This window comes from Gavialis gangeticus, unplaced genomic scaffold, assembly GCF_001723915.1.
Source record: "Gavialis gangeticus isolate Ggan-Ray unplaced genomic scaffold, GavGan_comp1, whole genome shotgun sequence".
Lineage (NCBI taxonomy): Eukaryota > Metazoa > Chordata > Crocodylia > Gavialidae > Gavialis > Gavialis gangeticus.
This window is the reverse complement of record NW_017729025.1, coordinates 141299584-141306348: the sequence shown is the minus strand read 5'-3', so window position 1 is coordinate 141306348 and position 6765 is coordinate 141299584.

The following is a 6765-nucleotide window of genomic DNA, read 5'->3' as shown; positions in this document are numbered from 1 at the left end:
ATAGTAGTCACAGACCTTACCATCTGAAAACCATTTTATTTCTTCAAGGGCAAGTGACTCTGATCCTTTTATTATTGCAACCCTGGGTGCAATGCTACCTGTGCCCTCACCTAAAAAGTGGGATCCTGGGGTACCTGGTAGCCAGTGGCCCTGCTCAACTCCCTGGGTAGCTGCTGCAGAGTCCCCAAGCAAAGCGCCTCCCCTTACAATCAAACAACCTTGCAGACCATTATAAAACTATTTACAGGACTTAATTATTTACAAGGTAACATATAACCAATGCAATAAAACATCTGTTACACTGCATGACCTGGTGATGGTGGCTTAAAGGTTAATGGATACACATTACACTAGGGGAAAGTATAGAAATTGCAATTGCCCACAATAAACAAGGAACTAATAAATAAGTAACTTGATACTCCAACTAATAAACCATCAAGAACTTATTTACAGTCTATAACCTTCTGTACTGAGGACTCTGTGTGCACCGTCCTGGTGGGGTCTCTCGGAGGGCAGGGCTGCATCTGTGTCCCTGCCCAGGAGCCATGGGGGGGTCCCTGCTGCCTGCATCCCTCTCCAAGCTCCAGGGGTCTCGGTGCAGCAGGCGGTGGCTCCTCCCCTGCAGTCCCTGCAAGAGAGCTGATTCCTGCCCAGATCCCCATCCCTGGCTCAGCAGGGAGCAGTGTCTAGGCTGTAGGTTGTAAGAGCTTCCCCTGCCCAGCACAGCCTCACAGCACCTGGCAAATGCAGGTTTTCTGGTGGCCTGGCCCAGGGTTTCCAGTGGATGGAGCAATCCCTCCCCCTGTAGCCCAGGGCTCCCTCTGGCACCCAGCGCCTGCCCCTCCCCTGTGGCCTTGCTTGCAGGGAAACACCAGGGCAGTCTCCCCCCGGCCCTGTGTCCCCCTCCCCTGCTGTGCTCGCCCAGTCACACAGGGGCTTGCAAGAGGGTCTTCCTAGGCTCAGTCTCCCCACAGGCAGCTCCTCTCTTTGGCCTGCCCCGCAGGGCTTGGAGGGGAAGGGAGGGAGACCCGACAGTGCAGCACTCGCCCTGCAGCCTGGCTGCTACTTCTGCAGGGCTCTGCCAGGGGCTCTTGGAGGGGCAGCCATGGGGAGATCCTTTTTTTGGTCTCCAGCCTGTCTCTAATCCCTCTCCCTGCTTTGTTCTCCACCCCTCTTTCAACCAAGCCTCTCAGTCACTCCCAGGCCAGGACTGTTCCAGGGCTTTCCCCAACCTCTCTCATTCAAACCCTGCTGCGGTTGCATCACTCCTCCCACTTCCAAGAGGGCTGCCTCCAGAGCAGCTTCACTCACCCTCAGGGCAAATGGTGTCCCTACTGGGACAAACTCTGTCTCTTCGCACTCTGTCCCTCTGCAGGGCAGCCCTTCCCATCCCTTCAGGTAGGTCCATTTTTAATGCTGCTACATTATTATTGTTCTACAGTTTCCTTTTTTTTTACATCCAGATTTTGACTTCTTTTAAATTAGCTTGTTACTCTTTTTACCAAGTCTCAGATAGTGGAAGGGGAAGAACTGGACCTAAACTTCTCTCCCTCTAGCCTACAGTTTAGGTAGAGAAAACTGTAAAACAAGTCCTCTAACCGGCTGCTCTCCCTGGACTAAGAAAGGAGCAGTAGAGCACAGTGAGGGCTTTTCAGTGAAGGCTCTAACAACAGTTTCTCTGAAGTAGAGATGGGGACCTTGCAAAGGGGGAAAGGAACAAGAGGCATTCAATTAAATGTTGATCCAAACTTGGAAAGCAGAGGATCATCCCAAATATTCCTTATGACCCTTCTCCACACACATTTCTATTTTTTTCTTCCCCCGGGGACATCTTTTATTATACACTTTTGGAGGTTTTTTTTTAAATTTATTTATTTTTTTTAAACTGACTTCTCAGTTTTGGGGAACTAATATCCGAAGTCCTAGTATATGCTGGGAACAGGCAATTGCCTTTTTTCAATATTAGGATCCAGAAACACTTGATCGTCACCAATATTTCCTGCTTCATAATAACTTCAGATACACTAAGGAAAACATTCCAGGTAAAATAAGAGACATTAAATTTAATACAGTGAGAAATTCCAAACAATCCTATAGCAATATTACAGCTTTTCTAGTAACTAGGTGCATTCTTTACTTAGTTCCTTACAATACCAATGTTCACTCAAGCAAGTAATGCACTTAACTTTCTGAAAAACCTGTGTGGTTGTCCCTGTGCAGCGTGTGAGACTATATCTAGCCCTGTTATCAAGCTGTGGGAGTAATTCTATTGCAGACGTCTTGAGATTTAAGAAGAAGTCTCTCAAGGAAGAGAGGAAAGATCAGGGATCAAAGATTAATAATCACTTCTCTGGCTGTTCATGCCTTCATTCTCCTTCAGGATAAAAGATAGGAAATTCAAAGTGAGGGAATGTAGATTTTTTTTTTTTGCATGTTGTGATTTATCTCTACAGTATTTTTAGATTTCAAGTATCCCTAGTCAAAAAGCCAAAGGTCACTAGAAAGAGAAATACTGAAAGTCTGCTCACAATCAGCTCACTGAGAGCACTCCATATATAATACAGGTGGCTAGGAATTGTAAAGTTCAGATCCAGGTCATGCCTTTTCCAAAGCTTTGAGGGCATTTAGCTCTGCAGCTTTGTTTCGCATACAAGTCTAAGGTATGATAGCAGCTGGAGGTCCCAGTCAAGATCAGGTTTTCATTGTGCTAGCTGTTTTACATACAAAAATTAAGAAATAGTTCACACCTCAAGTAAGACAGGGCAGGCGAAGCATTCTAGGAAGGAAATATTCTTTTTCCTGTATTTTTCCAGGCGGGGGCTGAGGCGCAGAGATACTGTGCCTGGTCCCAAGTCGCATTTAAAATGTATTGAACAGCTGGGAACTGAATCTATATAGTCATAGTTCTGTGTTTAAATGTACTATCTTTTGATCTCAATTGCTGTTATTTATTACAGGCAGTGGTATAATAGCAAAGAAAAACTTTGCAAAGCTGCTTTGTCTGTGACATACTTGGCAGTTCTTTTTCCTTGTTCCTTCCTGCAGGTTCTTCCTTCTCTGCTTATTCCCAATTCCCATGACTTGAGATATCAGAAGTGCCAAATATTGGCTCCACTGAGAAATAAAGATGTTCTGAAAAATGGCAGGTGACAGATACAGCAAGAGCGGGAAATTTCTGCCTGCCCTCCCACCCTACAGAATTTGTCCTAAAAATAAAATCCAGAGGATTTTATGAGGTTCTACCTTGAACTAAGGTAAAGTGGTTGTTGTAGTGGAACAATTTTGACTAAATTAGATTGTCATTGCTTTTTCTCAATATGTAACAAGCTTCAAATGAAAGGTAAAAAAACCAGCATGAGTATTGCTAGTTCTCATGTTTTTGATTGTGAAGCTTTTGACATTTAGTATTTTTTCTGAATGTGTGACCTTTGGGAGTCTCAATTCATTGAGAATCCCAGCCTTCATTTGGAAGAAAAAAAAAGAAAGGAAAAAAAATCTTGAAAATGTGAACATTATGGTCCAAAACTAGGAGAGGAAAAAAACTCAGAATTGCTATACTGTAAAAATATAAATAATAATCATGAACCTTTTAAGACAATGTTGTGATTTGTAGGTTTGACTGACTTTTTTTTTTATAACCTTCTGGGATATTCATTCACAACAAAGATTACTTCAAAGTGCAATTTAGTATCCCTACAGCTTTATACTAATGCAGTGAAAAAAGCTCTGTTGCCTTTTTCTCCTTCTGAATTAAATCTGCTGCTTCCTCTTGTACTTATGCAGCAGCAGTTAGAAATACTGTAATATGGTTCATCTCCTAAGCAATAGCTGTGATATAGTGGGTGGCAATTAGATGCATAGTGGGTCTCCACCTGTTTTGAACCAGAGGAACCAGCACACAGGGGCCATTAAGCAGGGCTCCTCTGTTGGCTGCCACTAACATACAGAATTATCCAACAGAGCTGCTCTCCCCTGTCCTTTACCCCCTAGGATCATGTTAGGATAGATGGGAAGTGAGAAAAGGGTAGGACCTCACCAGGGGTAGAAGGAAGTATGCCTATTTCCTGGCTGCACAGTACCTGTAGGTGTTGTAGCACACGAAGTACAAGTTAGTGTAGCTTTAAGAGCCACATAATAACAAATGCTGGAAACCCAGCTACTTTCAACTAATGCCAGCATTGGTAGAAAACTCCCCACCTTTGTCTTGGTGCCAGCTAGAATGCTAGCATAGGAATTAAGTGAACAGGGATATGAAGTAGCTAGTCAGGATGTGTCAGTATATACAGGAAGTAATAAAGATCACATATTTCACCAAGACAGAGGAGTTGTCTTTTTTTCTCTATCCCCTGTGCAGGAAATAAATCCAGTCTTGGGCAAACTGTTTCTGTTCCCATTTGTATGAGCTTTTTTTTTAAAAAAAAAAAATTATTGTTCTGGGAATTTTTTACCTTGTTTTCATAACGTCGCTTCACTCCTGTCTGTCCCTGTCAGGAATGGCTTGCCAGGTTTATGGGAATAGGGGAATGGCTTTCCATAACTTGTATCAGTGGGAATTATGTTCTTTCATCAAAGAGAAATTTTTGCAGCATTTTGAAGCCAGAGCTACGTGAGCCATCCTACACAGAAGATACATTGTGTTGACTCTTAAGGGGTTACTTCATACTGTCTTACTGATAGTATCTGATGAAGTGAGCTCTTGCCCATGAAAACTTATGCATATCTGATACTGTGCCTTCTGCCTGACTTCAAACTAACACAGCTAACTACCTCTCATTGCATTGTCAGTATGGGATAAATTCTTTAATTTTTACTAGTGCAAAGTCAGAGTAACTTCACTGCAGCTTTACAGATTTGGCCCAGAATGTCCACTAAACTACTGTCCCCTTGGCAGGTTATACAATGGGAATGCTGTGTGTTTACTCTGTAGGGTAACCAGTTTACGATTATTGCTTTGCACTGAAGAGCTTTACAAAGGACTATTCTTTTATCCTGTTGGTATTTTTTAAACTTTCCCAGGGGCTGTCTCATAGATTGTTAGGAAACTCAGTGAATTCATGTCATGTGCCCCAGTAGGTAAACTGACTTAATGTCAATAAATTGGCATGGATAAGTATGAACAGCAGGCAGTATCCTTTGCTAACCTTGGAGCTGATTATCATGGAAGCTACTTACCTACCTCAGAAGGTGGCTGATACCCAAAATGAATTCACGCTAGCATTATTACATAGGAAGTAAGATCTTAGGGAGACCTTCTGGGATATTCACAGCAAAGGATTATTTAAAAGTGCAATTTAATATCCCTATAGCTTTATACCAATACAGCGAACAAAGACTCTCTCTTGCCCTTTCCTCTTCCTCTGAATTTAAATCTGCTGCTTCCTCTTACACTTACGCAGCATCAGGGAGCCGGGCAGACTCTGGCATCTCCCCTGGAAAACCCCCAGGAGAGGTATTTGAGTGCAGACTTAAATCTGCAACATGATTTCTTCAATCAACAAACAACTCTGTTTCCCTACTCCCTTTCCTAGGAGTCCTCCTGGTGAGATGCCACATTTTTTCCCAGCTCCCTATTGCAGCATAAATAAAATAGGAGGCAGCCATATTCCAGGGTCTATTGATGCCCTTTTCAAAGGGCATGTAGCTAGGCCTCAAAGGTGTGCCTTGTGCTGCACCTGTGTCACTGGAGATTTCTACACTGCACAATATAGGGAGGGTGGAGAGAAGGGAATTATTATCAGCAGCTGCAGGACAGATCCCTCACCCCTGCCAGGCCCAGCCCATTAGGGCCTCTTGCTCTGTGATGCTAGGATTTCCTTCCCTAGGTAACAGACTTCTGTCAGTGCAGCTATGTCAGTCAGGGATGTGAAGTGGTTTATCATTCTGATAAAGCTAGGAACATATTCCTATACTGATCCAGCAATCCTTATATAGATGCCCCTGGAGTGCAAGGGGTGGCATTTGAAGTGCTTCTGCATGGGCAGTATTTCCTTTTTGCACATGTCACTCGTGCCCCACAACTGTTTTTTTGTTTTTTTTATTTGTTTTTGGTTTTTTTAGGAACAATTTTCTGAATGATTATTTCATGGTAGTGGCTGCCTTGCTCTCACTAAATCCATTGACAGTGGGGGAAACATCCTTGCAAAGACTCAGCTATTCTTGGGCTTCACTTGTCACCCAGATCTTGCATCTGGTAGGGTTACCACATTTCAGTTCCAAAAAAGAGGACACCTGTTAGGGGGATACCCCACTCCCAACTCACAGCCACCTGCCTGTGCCCCTCACTCCCAATCTGCAGCCCCCCAACCCTGCTGCCCCTCACTCCCCAAACCCTGGTCCTGCTGATGCCCCTCACGGCCAACCTGCAGCTCCTTGGTGCTACCAGTGTCCCATACTCCCTAAGCCGCAGCCCCTCCAGCCCCCACACACTCAGACTGAGGACAAATCCAAGATGTGCATGTGCCCAAAAGCTTGCAAAAAAAAAGATATTTGTTTTGGGATTTTGTAGTTGGTTTAATGAAAAGTATCATCTCTGAACCTATAGACCCCCTACCCAAGCAGAGGAGCTTGACCAGGAATTCTTGGGTCAACTCACTGAGGTAGTAAAAGCTAGGGATGTGGTAGTCATGGGGGACCTGAATTTCCCAGACATCTGCTGGGAAGAGCAGTCGGCCAGGTCCGAGCGCGCACGCAGGTTCTTGGAGAGAGTCCAGGACCTTCATCTAACCCAGGAGGTGCACAGCCCCACCAGGGGGGATGCCTTGTTGG